Source organism: Lathamus discolor, chromosome W (genome assembly GCF_037157495.1).
Source record: "Lathamus discolor isolate bLatDis1 chromosome W, bLatDis1.hap1, whole genome shotgun sequence".
NCBI classification, from domain to species: domain Eukaryota; kingdom Metazoa; phylum Chordata; class Aves; order Psittaciformes; family Psittacidae; genus Lathamus; species Lathamus discolor.
In genome coordinates, this window is record NC_088908.1 from 39,868,000 (window position 1) to 39,885,267 (window position 17,268).

Consider the following 17,268-nt stretch of genomic DNA (forward strand, 5'->3'; position numbering starts at 1 on the left):
CATCTCTAACCCATTTGAAGCGATTTTTGGACATTTCTACGCTATTTTTGCACACCTCTAGCCCTTTTAAAGCCATCTTGGCCCATTTTTGCACCATTTTTAAACAGCTCTACCCCTTTTGAACCCAGCTTTGGCCTGTTCCAGCCCGTTTTTGCATAACTCTGACCCTTTTGAAGCCATCTTTCCCCATTTCTACGCCATTTTTGCACATCTCTAACCCTTTTGAAGCCATCTTTGGCCATTTCTAACCCATTTTTGCACATCTCTAACCATTCTGAAGCCATCTTTGCCCATTTTTGCACCATTTTTAAACACCTCTAATCGTTTTGAAGCCATCTTTGGCCATTTCTACACCATTTTTGCACACCTCTAACCCTTTTGAAGCCATCTTGGCCCATTTCTACACCATTTTTTCACATCTCTGACCCTTTTGAAGCCATTTTTGGCCATTTCTAACCCATTTTTGCACATCTCTAACTCTTTTGAAGCCAACTTTGCCTGTTCTAGCCCGTTTTTGAATACCTCTAACGCTTTTGAAGCCATCTTTCCCCATTTCTACGCAGTTTTTGCACATCTCTAACCCTTTTGAAGCCATTTTTGGCCATTTCTACTCCATTTTTGTACACCACTAACACGTTTGAAGACAACTTTGGACATTTCTAACCCATTTTTGCACATCTCTAACCCTTTTGAAGCCATCTTTGGCCATTTCTACACCATTTTTTCACATCTCTGACCCTTTTGAAGCCATCTTTGGCCATTTCTAACCCATTTTTGCACATCTCTAACCCTTTTGAAGCCAACTTTGCCTGTTCTATCCCTTTTTTGCATACCTCTAACGCTTTTGAAGCCATCTTTAGCCATTTCTACGCAATTTTTGCACATCTCTAACCCTTTTGAAGCCATCTTTAGCCATTTCTACGCAATTTTTGCACACCTCTAACCCTTTTGAAGCCATCTTTGCCCATTTTTGCACCATTTTTAAACAGCTCTAACCCTTTTGAAGCCTTCTTTGGCCTTTTCTACACCATTTTTGCACATCTCTAACCCTTTTGAAGCCATTTTTGGCCATTTCTACACCATTTTTGCAAATCTCTAACCCTTTTGAACCCATTTTTGGCCATTTCTACTCAATTTTTGCACACCTCTAACCCTTTTGAAGCCAACTTTGGACATTTCTAACCCATTTTTGCACATCTCTAACCCTTTTGAATCCATCTTTGGACAGTTCTACACCATTTTTGCACATCTCTTACCCTTTTGAAGCCGACTTTGGACATTTCTAACTCATTTTTGGACATCTCTAACTCTTTTGAAGCCATCTTTGGCCAGTTCTACACCATTTTTGCACATCTCTAACCGTTTTGAAGCCATTTTTGGCCATTTCTACACCATTTTTGCACACCTCTAACCCTTTTAAAGCCATCTTGGCCCATTTTTGCACCATTTTTAAACAGCTCTACCCCTTTTGAAGCCAGCTTTGGCCTGTTCCAGCCCGTTTTTGCGTAACTCTGACCCTTTTGAAGCCATCTTTCCCCATTTCTACGCCATTTTTGCACATCTCTAACCCTTTTGAAGCCATCTTTGGCCATTTCTAACCCATTTTTGCACATCTCTAACCATTCTGAAGCCATCTTTGCCCATTTTTGCACCATTTTTAAACACCTCTAATCGTTTTGAAGCCATCTTTGGCCATTTCTACACCATTTTTGCACACCTCTAACCCTTTTGAAGCCATCTTTGCCCATTTCTACACCATTTTTTCACATCTCTGACCCTTTTGAAGCCATTTTTGGCCATTTCTAACCCATTTTTGCACATCTCTAACCCTTTTGAAGCCAACTTTGCCTGTTCTAGCCCGTTTTTGAATACCTCTAACCCTTTTGAAGCCATCTTTAGCCATTTCTACGCAATTTTTGCACATCTCTAACCCTTTTGAAGCCATCTTTAGCCATTGCTACGCAATTTTTGCACACCTCTAACCCTTTTGAAGCCATCTTTGCCCATTTTTGCACCATTTTTAAACAGCTCTAACCCTTTTGAAGCCTTCTTTGGCCTTTTCTACACCATTTTTGCACATCTCTAACCCTTTTGAAGCCATTTTTGGCCATTTCTACACCATTTTTGCACATCTCTAACCCTTTTGAAGCCATCTTTGCCCATTTCTACGCCATTTTTGCACATCTGTAACCCTTTTGAAGCCAACTTTGGACATTTCTAACCCATTTTTGCACATTTCTAACCCTTTTGAATCCATCTTTGGACAGTTCTACACCATTTTTGCACATCTCTTACCCTTTTGAAGCCAACTTTTGACATTTCTACGCCATTTTTGCACATCTCTAACCCTTTTGAAGCCATCTTTGCCCATTTTTGCACCATTTTTAAACAGCTCTAACCCTTTTGAAGCCAACCTTGGCCTGTTCTAGCCTCTTTTTGCATATCTCTAACCCTTTTGAAGCCTTCTTTGGCCTTTTCTACACCATTTTTGCACATCTCTAACCCTTTTGCAGCCTTCTTTGGCCTTTTCTACGCCATTTTTGCACATCTCTAACCCTTTTGAAGCCATCTTTGGCCAGTTCTACACCATTTTTGCACATCTCTAACCGTTTTGAAGCCATTTTTGGCCATTTCTACACCATTTTTGCACACCTCTAACCCTTTTAAAGCCATCTTGGCCCATTTTTGCACCATTTTTAAACAGCTCTACGCCTTTTGAACCCAGCTTTGGCCTGTTCCAGCCCGTTTTTGCGTAACTTTGACCCTTTTGAAGCCATATTTCCCCATTTCTACGCCATTTTTGCACATCTCTAACCCTTTTGAAGCCATATTTGCCCATTTCTACACCATTTTTGCAAATCTCTAACCCTTTTGAATCCATCTTTGGCCATTTCTGCGCCATTTTTGCCAATCTCTGACCCTTTTGAAGCCATTTTTGGCCATTTCTACACCATTTTTGCACATCTCTAACCCTTTTGAAGCCAGCTTTGGCCTGTTCTAGCTCGTTTTTGCATACCTCTAACGCTTTTGAAGCCATCTTTGGCCATTTCTACGCCATTTTTGCACATCTCTAACCCTTTTGAAGCCATCTTTGCCCATTTTTGCACCATTTTTAAACAGCTCTAACCCTTTTGAAGCCAACCTTGGCCTGTTCTAGCCTCTTTTTGCATACCTCTAACCCTTTTGAAGCCTTCTTTGGCCATTTCTACACCATTTTTGCACACCTCTAACCCTTTTGAAGCCAACTTTGCCTGTTGTATCCCGTTTTTGAATACCTCTAACGCTTTTGAAGCCATCTTTAGCCATTTCTACGCAATTTTTGCACATCTCTAACCCTTTTGAAGCCCACTTTGGACATTTCTAACTCATTTTTGGACATCTCTAACTCTTTTGAAGCCATCTTTGGCCAGTTCTACACCATTTTTGCACATCTCTAACCGTTTTGAAGCCATCTTTGGCCATTTCTACACCATTTTTGCAAATCTCTAACCCTTTTGAAGCCATTTTTGGCCATTTCTACTCCATTTTTGCACACCTCAAACACTTTTCAAGACAACTTTGGGCATTTCTAACCCATTTTTGCACATCTCTAACCCTTTTGAATCCATCTTTGGCCAGTTCTACACCATTTTTGCACATCTCTTACCCTTTTGAAGCCGACTTTGGACATTTCTAACCCATTTTTGGACACCTCTAACTCTTTTGAAGCCATCTTTGGCCAGTTCTACACCATTTTTGCACATCTCTAACCGGTTTGAAGCCATTTTTGGCCATTTCTACACCTTTTTTGCACACCTCTAACCCTCTTGAAGCCATCTTGGCCCATTTTTGCACCATTTTTAAACAGCTCTAACCCTTTTGAAGCCATCTTAGGCCTGTTCTAGCCCTTTTTTCATACCTCTAACGCTTTTGAAGCCGTCTTTGACCATCTCTACGCCATTTTTGCACATCTGTAACCCTTTTGAAGCCAACTTTGGACATTTGTACGCCATTTTTGCACATCTGTTACCCTTTTGAAGCCAACTTTGGACATTACTAACCCATTTTTGCACATCTCTAACCCTTTTGAAGCCATCTTTGCCCATTTTTGCACCATTTTTAAACAGCTCTAACCGTTTTGAAGCCATCTTTGGCCTGTTCTAGCCCTTTTTTCATACCTCTAACGCTTTTGAAGCCGTCTTTGGCCATCTCTACGCCATTTTTGCACATCTGTAACCCTTTTGAAGCCAACTTTGGACATTTGTACGCCATTTTCGCACATATCTAACCCTTTTGAAGCCATCTTTGGCCACTTCTACGCCATTTTTGCACATCTCTAACCCTTTTGAAGCCAACTTTGGCCAGTTCTAACCCATTTTTGCACATCTCTTACCCTTTTGAAGCCGACTTTGACATTTCTAACCCATTTTTGGAAATCTCTAACCCTTTTGAAGCCATCTTTGCCCATTTTTGCACCATTTTTAAAGACCTCTAACCCTTTTGAAGCCAACTTTGGCCTGTTCTAGCCCGTTTTTGCATACCTCTAACCCTTTTGAATATATCTTTGCCCATTTTTACGCCATTTTTGCACACCTCTAACCCTTTTGAAGCCAACTTTGGACATTTCTAACCCATTTTTGCACATCTCTAATCCTTTTGAAGCCATCTTTGCCCATTTTTGCACCATTTTTAAACAGCTCTAACCATTTGAAGCCAGCTTTCGCCTGTTCCAGCCCATTTTTGCATAAGTCTGACCCTTTTGAAGCCATCTTTCCCCATTTCTACGCCATTTTTGCACATCTCTAACCATTCTGAAGCCATCTTTGCCCATTTTTGCACCATTTTTAAACACCTCTAACCGTTTTGAAGCCATTTTTGGCCATTTCTACACCATTTTTGCACACCTCTAACCCTTTTGAATCCATCCTTGGCCAGTTCTACACCATTTTTGCACATATCTAACCCTTTTCAAGCGGTCTTTGGCCTGTTCTAGCCCGTTTTTACATACCTCTAACCCTTTTGAAGACATCTCTGGCCATTTCTACACCATTTTTGCACATCTCTAACCCTCTTGAAGCCATCTTTGCCCATTTCTACGCCATTTTTGCACACCTCTAACCCTTTTGAAGCCAACTTTGGACATTTCTAACCCATTTTTGCACATCTCTAACCCTTTTGATGCCATCTTTGCCCATTTTTGCACCATTTTTAAAGACCTCTAACCCTTTGGAAGCTAACTTTGGCCTGTTCTAGCCCGTTTTTGCATACCTCTAACCCTTTTGAAGCCATCTTTGGCCATTTCTACGCCATTTTTGCAAATCTCTAACCCTTTTGAAGCCATTTTTGGCCATTTCTACTCCATTTTTGTACACCAATAACACGTTTGAAGACAACTTTGGACATTTCTAACCCATTTTTGCACATCTCTAACCCTTTTGAATCCATCTTTGGCCAGTTCTACACCATTTTTGCACATCTCTTACCCTTTTGAAGCCGACTTTGGACATTTCTAACCCATTTTTGGACATCTCTAACTCTTTTGAAGCCATCTTTGGCCAGTTCTACACCATTTTTGCACATTTCTAACCGTTTTGAAGCCATTTTTGGCCATTTCTACACCATTTTTGCACACCTCTAACCCTTTTAAAGCCATCTTGGCCCATTTTTGCACCATTTTTGCACATCTCTAGCCCTTTTGAAGCAAGCTTTGGCCTGTTCTAGCCCGTTTTTGCATAACTCTGACCCTTTTGAAGCCATCTTCCCCCATTTCTACGCCATTTTTGCACATCTCTAACCCTTTTGAAGCCATCTTTGCCCATTTCTACGGCATTTTTTCACATCTCTAACCCTTTTGAAGCCATTTTTGGCCATTTCTACACCATTTTTGCACATCTCTAACCCTTTTGAAGCCAACTTTGGCCTGTTCTAGCCCGTTTTTGCACATCTCTAACCCTTTCGAAGCCATTTTTGGCCATTTCTACGCCATTTTTGCACATTTGTAACCCTTTTGAAGCCAACTTTGGACATTACTAACCCATTTTTGCACATATCTAACCCTTTTGAAGCCATCTTTGCCCATTTTTGCACCATTTTTAAACAGCTCTAACCCTTTTGAAGCCAACTTCTGCCTGTTCTAGCCCTTTTTTGCATACCTCTAACGCTTTTGAAGCCATCTTTGGCCATTTCTACGCCATTTTTGCACATCACTAACCCTTTTGAAGCCAGCTTTGGACATTTCTACGCCATTTTTGCACATCTCCAACCCTTTTGAAGCCATCTTTGGCCACTTCTACACCATATTTGCACATCTCAAACCATTTTTTAGCCATTTTTGGCCATTTCTACACCGTTTTTGCACACCTCTAGCCCTTTTGAAGCCATCTTTGCCCATTTTTGCACCATTTTTAAAGACCTCTAACCCTTTTGAAGCCAACTTTGGCCTGTTCTAGCCCGTTTTTGCATACCTCTAACCCTTTTGAAGCCATCTTGGGCCAGTTCTACACCATTTTTTACACATCTCTAACCCTATTGAATACATCTTTGGCCAGTTCTACACCATTTTTGCACACCTCTAACCCTTTTGAATCCATCTTTGCCTATTTCTAACCCATCTTTGCACATCTCTAACCCTTTTGAAGCCATCTTTGGATATTTCTATGCCACTTTTGCACATCTCCAACCCTTTTGATGCCAACTTTGGCCTGTTCTAGCCCGTTTTTGCATACCTCTAACCCTTTTGAAGCCATCTTTGGCCATTTCTACACCATTTTTGCACATCTCTAACCATTTGGAGCCATTTTTGGCCATTTCTAATCCATTTTTGCACACCTCTAACACATTTGAAGACAACTTTGGACATTTCTAACCCATTTTTGCACATCTCTAACCCTTTTGAATCCATTTTTTGCCAGTTCTACACCATTTTTGCACATCTCTAACCCTTTTGAAGCCAGCTTTGGACATTTCTAAGCCATCTTTGGACATCTCTAACTCTTTTGAAGCCATCTTTGGCCAGTTCTACACCATTTTTGCACATCTCTTACCCTTTTGAAGCCGACTTTGGACATTTCTAACCCATTTTTGGACATCTCTAACTCTTTTGAAGCCATCTTTGGCCAGTTCTACACCATTTTTGCACATTTCTAACCCTTTTGAAGCCATTTTTGGCCATTTCTACACCATTTTTGCACACCTCTAACCCTTTTAAAGCCATCTTGGCCCATTTTTGCACCATTTTTGCACATCTCTAGCCCTTTTGAAGCAAGCTTTGGCCTGTTCTAACCCGTTTTTGCATAACTCTGACCCTTTTGAAGCCATCTTTCCCCATTTCTACGCCATTTTTGCACATCCCTAACCCTTTTGAAGCCATCTTTGCCCATTTCTACGGCATTTTTTCACATCTCTAACCCTTTTGAAGCCATTTTTGGCCATTTCTACACCATTTTTGCACATCTCTAACCCTTTTGAAGCCAACTTTGGCCTGTTCTAGCCCGTTTTTGCACATCTCTAACCCTTTCGAAGCCATTTTTGGCCATTTCTACGCCATTTTTGCACATTTGTAACCCTTTTGAAGCCAACTTTGGACATTACTAACCCATTTTTGCACATATCTAACCCTTTTGAAGCCATCTTTGCCCATTTTTGCACCATTTTTAAACAGCTCTAACCCTTTTGAAGCCAACTTCTGCCTGTTCTAGCCCTTTTTTGCATACCTCTAACGCTTTTGAAGCCATCTTTGGCCATTTCTACGCCATTTTTGCACATCACTAACCCTTTTGAAGCCAGCTTTGGACATTTCTACGCCATTTTTGCACATCTCCAACCCTTTTGAAGCCATCTTTGGCCACTTCTACACCATATTTGCACATCTCAAACCATTTTTTAGCCATTTTTGGCCATTTCTACACCGTTTTTGCACACCTCTAGCCCTTTTGAAGCCATCTTTGCCCATTTTTGCACCATTTTTAAAGACCTCTAACCCTTTTGAAGCCAACTTTGGCCTGTTCTAGCCCGTTTTTGCATACCTCTAACCCTTTTGAAGCCATCTTGGGCCAGTTCTACACCATTTTTTACACATCTCTAACCCTATTGAATACATCTTTGGCCAGTTCTACACCATTTTTGCACACCTCTAACCCTTTTGAATCCATCTTTGCCTATTTCTAACCCATCTTTGCACATCTCTAACCCTTTTGAAGCCATCTTTGGATATTTCTACGCCACTTTTGCACATCTCCAACCCTTTTGATGCCAACTTTGGCCTGTTCTAGCCCGTTTTTGCATACCTCTAACCCTTTTGAAGCCATCTTTGGCCATTTCTACACCATTTTTGCACATCTCTAACCATTTGGAGCCATTTTTGGCCATTTCTAATCCATTTTTGCACACCTCTAACACATTTGAAGACAACTTTGGACATTTCTAACCCATTTTTGCACATCTCTAACCCTTTTGAATCCATTTTTTGCCAGTTCTACACCATTTTTGCACATCTCTAACCCTTTTGAAGCCAGCTTTGGACATTTCTAAGCCATCTTTGGACATCTCTAACTCTTTTGAAGCCATCTTTGGCCAGTTCTACACCATTTTTGCACATCTCTAACCGTTTTGAAGCCATTTTTGGCCATTTCTACACCATTTTTGCAAATCTCTAACCCTTTTGAAGCCATTTTTGGCCATTTCTACTCCATTTTTGTACACCACTAACACGTTTGAAGACAACTTTGGACATTTCTAACCCATTTTTGCACATCTCTAACCCTTTTGAATCCATCTTTGGCCAGTTCTACACCATTTTTGCACATCTCTTACCCTTTTGAAGCCGACTTTGGACATTTCTAACCCATTTTTGGACATCTCTAACTCTTTTGAAGCCATCTTTGGCCAGTTCTACACCATTTTTGCACATTTCTAACCGTTTTGAAGCCATTTTTGGCCATTTCTACACCATTTTTGCACACCTCTAACCCTTTTAAAGCCATCTTGGCCCATTTTTGCACCATTTTTGCACATCTCTAGCCCTTTTGAAGCAAGCTTTGGCCTGTTCTAGCCCGTTTTTGCATAACTCTGACCCTTTTGAAGCCATCTTCCCCCATTTCTACGCCATTTTTGCACATCTCTAACCCTTTTGAAGCCATCTTTGCCCATTTCTACGGCATTTTTTCACATCTCTAACCCTTTTGAAGCCATTTTTGGCCATTTCTACACCATTTTTGCACATCTCTAACCCTTTTGAAGCCAACTTTGGCCTGTTCTAGCCCGTTTTTGCACATCTCTAACCCTTTCGAAGCCATTTTTGGCCATTTCTACGCCATTTTTGCACATTTCTAACCCTTTTGAAGCCAACTTTGGACATTACTAACCCATTTTTGCACATATCTAACCCTTTTGAAGCCATCTTTGCCCATTTTTGCACCATTTTTAAACAGCTCTAACCCTTTTGAAGCCAACTTCTGCCTGTTCTAGCCCTTTTTTGCATGCCTCTAACGCTTTTGAAGCCATCTTTGGCCATTTCTACGCCATTTTTGCACATCACTAACCCTTTTGAAGCCAGCTTTGGACATTTCTACGCCATTTTTGCACATCTCCAACCCTTTTGAAGCCATCTTTGGCCACTTCTACACCATTTTTGCACATCTCAAACCATTTTTTAGCCATTTTTGGACATTTCTACACCGTTTTTGCACACCTCTAGCCCTTTTGAAGCCATCTTTGCCCATTTTTGCACCATTTTTAATGACCTCTAACCCTTTTGAAGCCAACTTTGGCCTGTTCTAGCCCGTTTTTGCATACCTCTAACCCTTTTGAAGCCATCTTTGGCCAGTTCTACACCATTTTTTACACATCTCTAACCCTATTGAATACATCTTTGGCCAGTTCTACACCATTTTTGCACACCTCTAACCCTTTTGAATCCATCTTTGCCTATTTCTAACCCATCTTTGCACATCTCTAACCCTTTTGAAGCCATCTTTGGATATTTCTACGCCACTTTTGCACATCTCTAACCCTTTTGAAGCCATCTTTGGCCATTTCTACACCATTTTTGCACATCTCTAACCATTTGGAGCCATTTTTGGCCATTTCTAATCCATTTTTGCACACCTCTAACACATTTGAAGACAACTTTGGACATTTCTAACCCATTTTTGCACATCTCTAACCCTTTTGAATCCATTTTTTGCCAGTTCTACACCATTTTTGCACATCTCTAACCCTTTTGAAGCCAGCTTTGGACATTTCTAACCCATCTTTGGACAACTCTAACTCTTTTGAAGCCATCTTTGGCCAGTTCTACACCATTTTTGCACATCTCTAACCGTTTTGAAGCCATTTTTGGCCATTTCTACACCATTTTTGCACACCTCTAACCCTTTCAAAGCCATCTTGGCCCATTTTTGCACCATTTTTAAACAGCTCTAACCCTTTTGAAGCCAGCTTTGGCCTGTTCCAGCCCATTTTTGCACATCTCTAACCCTTTTGAATCCATCTTTGGCCAGTTCTACACCATTTTTGCACATCTCTAACCATTCTGAAGCCATCTTTGCCCATTTTTGCACCATTTTTAAACACCTCTAACCGTTTTGAAGCCATTTTTGGCCATTTCTACACCATTTTTGCACACGTCTAACCCTTTTGAATCCATCTTTGGCCAGTTCTACACCATTTTTGCACATCTCTAACCCTTTTGAAGCCATCTTTGGCCATTTCTAACCCATTTTTGCACATCTCTAACCATTCTGAAGCCATCTTTGCCCATTTTTGCACCATTTTTAAACACCTCTAACCGTTTTGAAGCCATTTTTGGCCATTTCTACACCATTTTTGCTCACCTCTAACCCTTTTGAATCCATCTTTGGCCAGTTCTACGCCATTTTTGCACATCTCTAACCCTTTTGAAGCCATCTTTGGCCATTTCTAACCCATTTTTGCACATCTCTAACCATTCTGAAGCCATCTTTGCCCATTTTTGCACCATTTTTAAAAACCTCTAACCGTTTTGAAGCCATCTTTGGCCAGTTCTACACCATTTTTGCACATATCTAACCCTTTTCAAGCGGTCTTTGGCCTGTTCTAGCCCGTTTTTACATACCTCTAACCCTTTTGAAGACATCTCTGGCCATTTCTACACCATTTTTGCACATCTCTAACCCTCTTGAAGCCATCTTTGCCCATTTCTACGCCATTTTTGCACACCTCTAACCCTTTTGAAGCCAACTTTGGACATTTCTAACCCATTTTTGCACATCTCTAACCCTTTTGATGCCATCTTTGCCCATTTTTGCACCATTTTTAAAGACCTCTAACCCTTTGGAAGCTAACTTTGGCCTGTTCTAGCCCGTTTTTGCATACCTCTAACCCTTTTGAAGCCATCTTTGGCCATTTCTACGCCATTTTTGCAAATCTCTAACCTTTTGAAGCCACTTTTGGCCATTTCTACTCCATTTTGTACACCAATAACACGTTTTGAAGACAACTTTGGACATTTCTAACCCATTTTTGCACATCTCTAACCCTTTTGAATCCATCTTTGGCCAGTTCTACACCATTTTTGCACATCTCTTACCCTTTTGAAGCCGACTTTGGACATTTCTAACCCATTTTTGGACATCTCTAACTCTTTTGAAGCCATCTTTGGCCAGTTCTACACCATTTTTGCACATTTCTAACCCTTTTGAAGCCATTTTTGGCCATTTCTACACCATTTTTGCACACCTCTAACCCTTTTAAAGCCATCTTGGCCCATTTTTGCACCATTTTTGCACATCTCTAGCCCTTTTGAAGCAAGCTTTGGCCTGTTCTAACCCGTTTTTGCATAACTCTGACCCTTTTGAAGCCATCTTTCCCCATTTCTACGCCATTTTTGCACATCCCTACCCTTTTGAAGCCATCTTTGCCATTTCTACGGCATTTTTTCACATCTCTAACCCTTTTGAAGCCATTTTTGGCCATTTCTACACCATTTTTGCACATCTCTAACCCTTTTGAAGCCAACTTTGGCCTGTTCTAGCCCGTTTTTGCACATCTCTAACCCTTTCGAAGCCATTTTTGGCCATTTCTACGCCATTTTTGCACATTTGTAACCCTTTTGAAGCCAACTTTGGACATTACTAACCCATTTTTGCACATATCTAACCCTTTTGAAGCCATCTTTGCCCATTTTTGCACCATTTTTAAACAGCTCTAACCCTTTTGAAGCCAACTTCTGCCTGTTCTAGCCCTTTTTTGCATACCTCTAACGCTTTTGAAGCCATCTTGGCCATTTCTACGCCATTTTTGCACATCACTAACCCTTTTGAAGCCAGCTTTGGACATTTCTACGCCATTTTTGCACATCTCCAACCCTTTTGAAGCCATCTTTGGCCACTTCTACACCATATTTGCACATCTCAAACCATTTTTTTAGCCATTTTTGGCCATTTCTACACCGTTTTTGCACACCTCTAGCCCTTTTGAAGCCATCTTTGCCCATTTTTGCACCATTTTTAAGACCTCTAACCCTTTTGAAGCCAACTTTGGCCTGTTCTAGCCCGTTTTTGCATACCTCTAACCCATTTGAAGCCATCTTGGGCCAGTTCTACACAATTTTTTACACATCTCTAACCCTATTCAATACATCTTTGGCCAGTTCTACACCATTTTTGCACACCTCTAACCCTTTTGAATCCATCTTTGCCTATTTCTAACCCATCTTTGCACATCTCTAACCCTTTTGAAGCCATCTTTGGATATTTCTACGCCACTTTTGCACATCTCCAACCCTTTTGATGCCAACTTTGGCCTGTTCTAGCCCGTTTTTGCATACCTCTAACCCTTTTGAAGCCATCTTTGGCCATTTCTACACCATTTTTGCACATCTCTAACCATTTGGAGCCATTTTTGGCCATTTCTAATCCATTTTTGCACACCTCTAACACATTTGAAGACAACTTTGGACATTTCTAACCCATTTTTGCACATCTCTAACCCTTTTGAATCCATTTTTTGCCAGTTCTACACCATTTTTGCACATCTCTAACCCTTTTGAAGCCAGCTTTGGGACATTTCTAAGCCATCTTTGGACATCTCTAACTCTTTTGAAGCCATCTTTGGCCAGTTCTACACCATTTTTGCACATCTCTAACCGTTTTGAAGCCATCTTTGGCCATTTCTACACATTTTTGCAAATCTCTAACCCTTTTGAAGCCATTTTTGGCCATTTCTACTCCATTTTTGTACACCACTAACACGTTTGAAGACAACTTGGACATTTCTAACCCATTTTTTGCACATCTCTAACCCTTTGAATCCATCTTTGGCCAGTTCTACACCATTTTTGCACATCTCTTACCCTTTTGAAGCCGACTTTGGACATTTCTAACCCATTTTTGACATCTCTAACTCTTTTGAAGCCATCTTTGCCAGTTCTACACCATTTTTGCACATTTCTAACCGTTTTGAAGCCATTTTTGGCCATTTCTACACCATTTTTGCACACCTCTAACCCTTTTAAAGCCATCTTGGCCCATTTTTGCACCATTTTTGCACATCTCTAGCCCTTTTGAAAGCAAGCTTTGGCCTGTTCTAGCCCGTTTTTTGCATAACTCTGACCCTTTTGAAGCCATCTTCCCCCATTTCTACGCCATTTTTGCACATCTCTAACCCTTTTGAAGCCATCTTTGCCCATTTCTACGGCATTTTTTCACATCTCTAACCCTTTTGAAGCCATTTTTGGCCATTTCTACACCATTTTTGCACATCTCTAACCCTTTTGAAGGCCAACTTTGGCCTGTTCTAGCCCGTTTTTGCACATCTCTAACCCTTTCGAAGCCATTTTTGGCCATTTCTACGCCATTTTTGCACATTTGTAACCCTTTTGAAGCCAACTTTGGACATTACTAACCCATTTTTGCACATATCTAACCCTTTTGAAGCCATCTTTGCCCATTTTTGCACCATTTTTAAACAGCTCTAACCCTTTTGAAGCCAACTTCTGCCTGTTCTAGCCCTTTTTTGCATGCCTCTAACGCTTTTGAAGCCATCTTTGGCCATTTCTACGCCATTTTTGCACATCACTAACCCTTTTGAAGCCAGCTTTTGGACATTTCTACGCCATTTTTGCACATCTCCAACCCTTTGAAGCCATCTTTGGCCACTTCTACACCATTTTTGCACATCTCAAACCATTTTTTAGCCATTTTTGGACATTTTCTACACCGTTTTTTGCACACCTCTAGCCCTTTTGAAGCCATCTTTGCCCATTTTTGCACCATTTTTAATGACCTCTAACCCTTTTGAAGCCAACTTTGGCCTGTTCTAGCCGTTTTTGCATACCTCTAACCCTTTTGAAGCCATCTTTGGCCAGTTCTACACCATTTTTTACACATCTCTAACCCTATTGAATACTTCTTTGGCCAGTTCTACACCATTTTTGCACACCTCTAACCCTTTTGAATCCATCTTTGCCTATTTCTAACCCATCTTTGCACATCTCTAACCCTTTTGAAGCCATCTTTGGATATTTCTACGCCACTTTTGCACATCTCTAACCATTTGGAGCCATTTTTGGCCATTTCTAATCCATTTTTGCACACCTCTAACACATTTGAAGACAACTTTGGACATTTCTAACCCATTTTTGCACATCTCTAACCCTTTTGAATCCATTTTTTGCCAGTTCTACACCATTTTTGCACATCTCTAACCCTTTTGAAGCCAGCTTGGACATTTCTAACCCATCTTTGGACAACTCTAACTCTTTTGAAGCCATCTTTGGCCAGTTCTACACCATTTTTGCACATCTCTAACCGTTTTGAAGCCATTTTTGGCCAGTTTCTACACCATTTTTGCACACCTCTAACCCTTTCAAAGCCATCTTGGCCCATTTTTGCACCATTTTTAAACAGCTCTAACCCTTTTGAAGCCAGCTTTGGCCTGTTCCAGCCCATTTTTGCACATCTCTAACCCTTTTGAATCCATCTTTGGCCAGTTCTACACCATTTTTGCACATCTCTAACCATTCTGAAGCCATCTTTTGCCCATTTTTGCCACCCATTTTTAAACACCTCTAACCGTTTTGAAGCCATTTTTGGCCATTTCTACACCATTTTGCTCACCTCTAACCCTTTTGAATCCATCTTTGGCCAGTTCTACGCCATTTTTGCACATCTCTAACCTTTTGAAGCCATCTTTGGCCATTTCTAACCCATTTTTGCACATCTCTAAGCATTCTGAAGCCATCTTTGCCCATTTTTGCACCATTTTTAAAAACCTCTAACCGTTTGAAGCCATCTTTGGCCATTTCTACGCCATTTTTGCACATCTCTAAACCTTTTGAAGCCAACTTTGGACATTTTCTACGCCATTTTTGCAACATCTCCTAACACTTTTGAAGCCATCTTTGGCCACTTCTACGCCATTTTATTTGCACATCTCTAACCCTTTGAAGCCATCTTTGGCCAGTTCTACACCATTTTTGCACATCTCTAACCCTTTTGAAGCCATTTTTGGCCATTTTTGCAACTTTTTTTAAAGACCTCTAACCTTTTGAAGCCATCTTTGCCCATTTTTGCACCATTTTTAAAGACCTCTAACCCTTTTGAAGCCAAACTTTGGCCTGTTCTAGGCCCGTTTTTGCATACCTCTAACCCTTTTGAAGATATCTTTGCCCATTTTTACGCCATTTTTGCCATCTCTAATCCTTTTGAAGCATCTTTGCCCATTTTTGCACCATTTTTAAACAGCTCTAACCATTTGAAGCCAGCTTTCGCCTGTTCCAGCCCATTTTTGCATAAGTCTGACCCTTTTGAAGCCATCTTTCCCCATTTCTACGCCATTTTTGCACATCTCTAACCATTCTGAAGCCATCTTTGCCCATTTTTGCACCATTTTTAAACACCTCTAACCGTTTTGAAGCCATTTTTGGCCAGTTCTACACCATTTTTGCACATATCTAACCCTTTTCAAGCCATCTTTGGCCTGTTCTAGCCCGTTTTTGCATACCTCTAACCCTTTTGAAGACATCTCTGGCCATTTCTACGCCATTTTTGCACACCTCTAACCCTTTTGAAGCCAACTTTGGGCATTTCTAACCCATTTTTGCACATCTCTAACCCTTTTGATGCCATCTTTGCCCATTTTTGCGCCATTTTTAAAGACCTCTAACCCTTTTGAAGCTAACTTTGGCCTGTTCTAGCCAGTTTTTGCATACCTCTAACCCTTTTGAAGCCATCTTTGGCCATTTCTACACAATTTTTGCAAATCTCTAACCCTTTTGAAGCCATTTTTGGCCATTTCTACTCCATTTTTGTACACCTCTAACACGTTTGAAGACAACTTTGGACATTTCTAACCCATTTTTGCACATCTCTAACCCTTTTGAATCCATCTTTGGCCAGTTCTGCGCCATTTTTGCACATCTCTTTCCCTTTTGAAGCCGACTTTGGACATTTCTAACCCATTTTTGGACATCTCTAACTCTTTTGAAGCCATCTTTGGCCAGTTCTACACCATTTTTGCACATTTCTAACCGTTTTGAAGCTATTTTTGGCCATTTCTACACCATTTTTGCACACCTCTAACTCTTTTAAAGCCATCTTGGCCCATTTTTGCACCATTTTTGCACATCTCTAGCCCTTTTGAAGCCAGCTTTGGCCTGTTCTAGCCCGTTTTTGCATAACTCTGACCCTTTTGAAGCCATCTTTCCCCATTTCTACGCCATTTTTGCACATCTCTAACCTTTTTGAAGCCATCTTTGGCCATTTCTAACCCATTTTTGCACATCTCTAACCATTCTGAAGCCATCTTTGCCCATTTTTGCACCATTTTTAAACACCTCTAACCGTTTTGAAGCCATCTTTGGCCATTTCTACACCATTTTTGCACATCTCTAACCCTTTTGAAGCCATCTTCCCCCATTTCGGCGCCATTTTTGCAAATCTCTGACCCTTTTGAAGCCATCTTTCCCCATTTCTACACCATTTTTGCACATCTCTAACCCTTTTGAAGCTATCTTTGGCCATTTCTAACCCATTTTTGCACATCTCTAACCATTCTGAAGCCATCTTTGCCCATTTTTGCACCATTTTTAAACACCTCTAACCGTTTTGAAGCCATCTTTGGCCATTTCTACACCATTTTTGCATACCTCTAACCCTTTTGAAGCCATCTTTGGCCAGTTCTACACCATTTTTCACATCTGTAACCCTTTTGAAGCCAACTTTGGACATTTCTAACCCATTTTTGTACATCTCTAACACTTTTGAAGCCATCTTTGCCCATTTTGCACTATTTGCACATCTCTAACCCTTT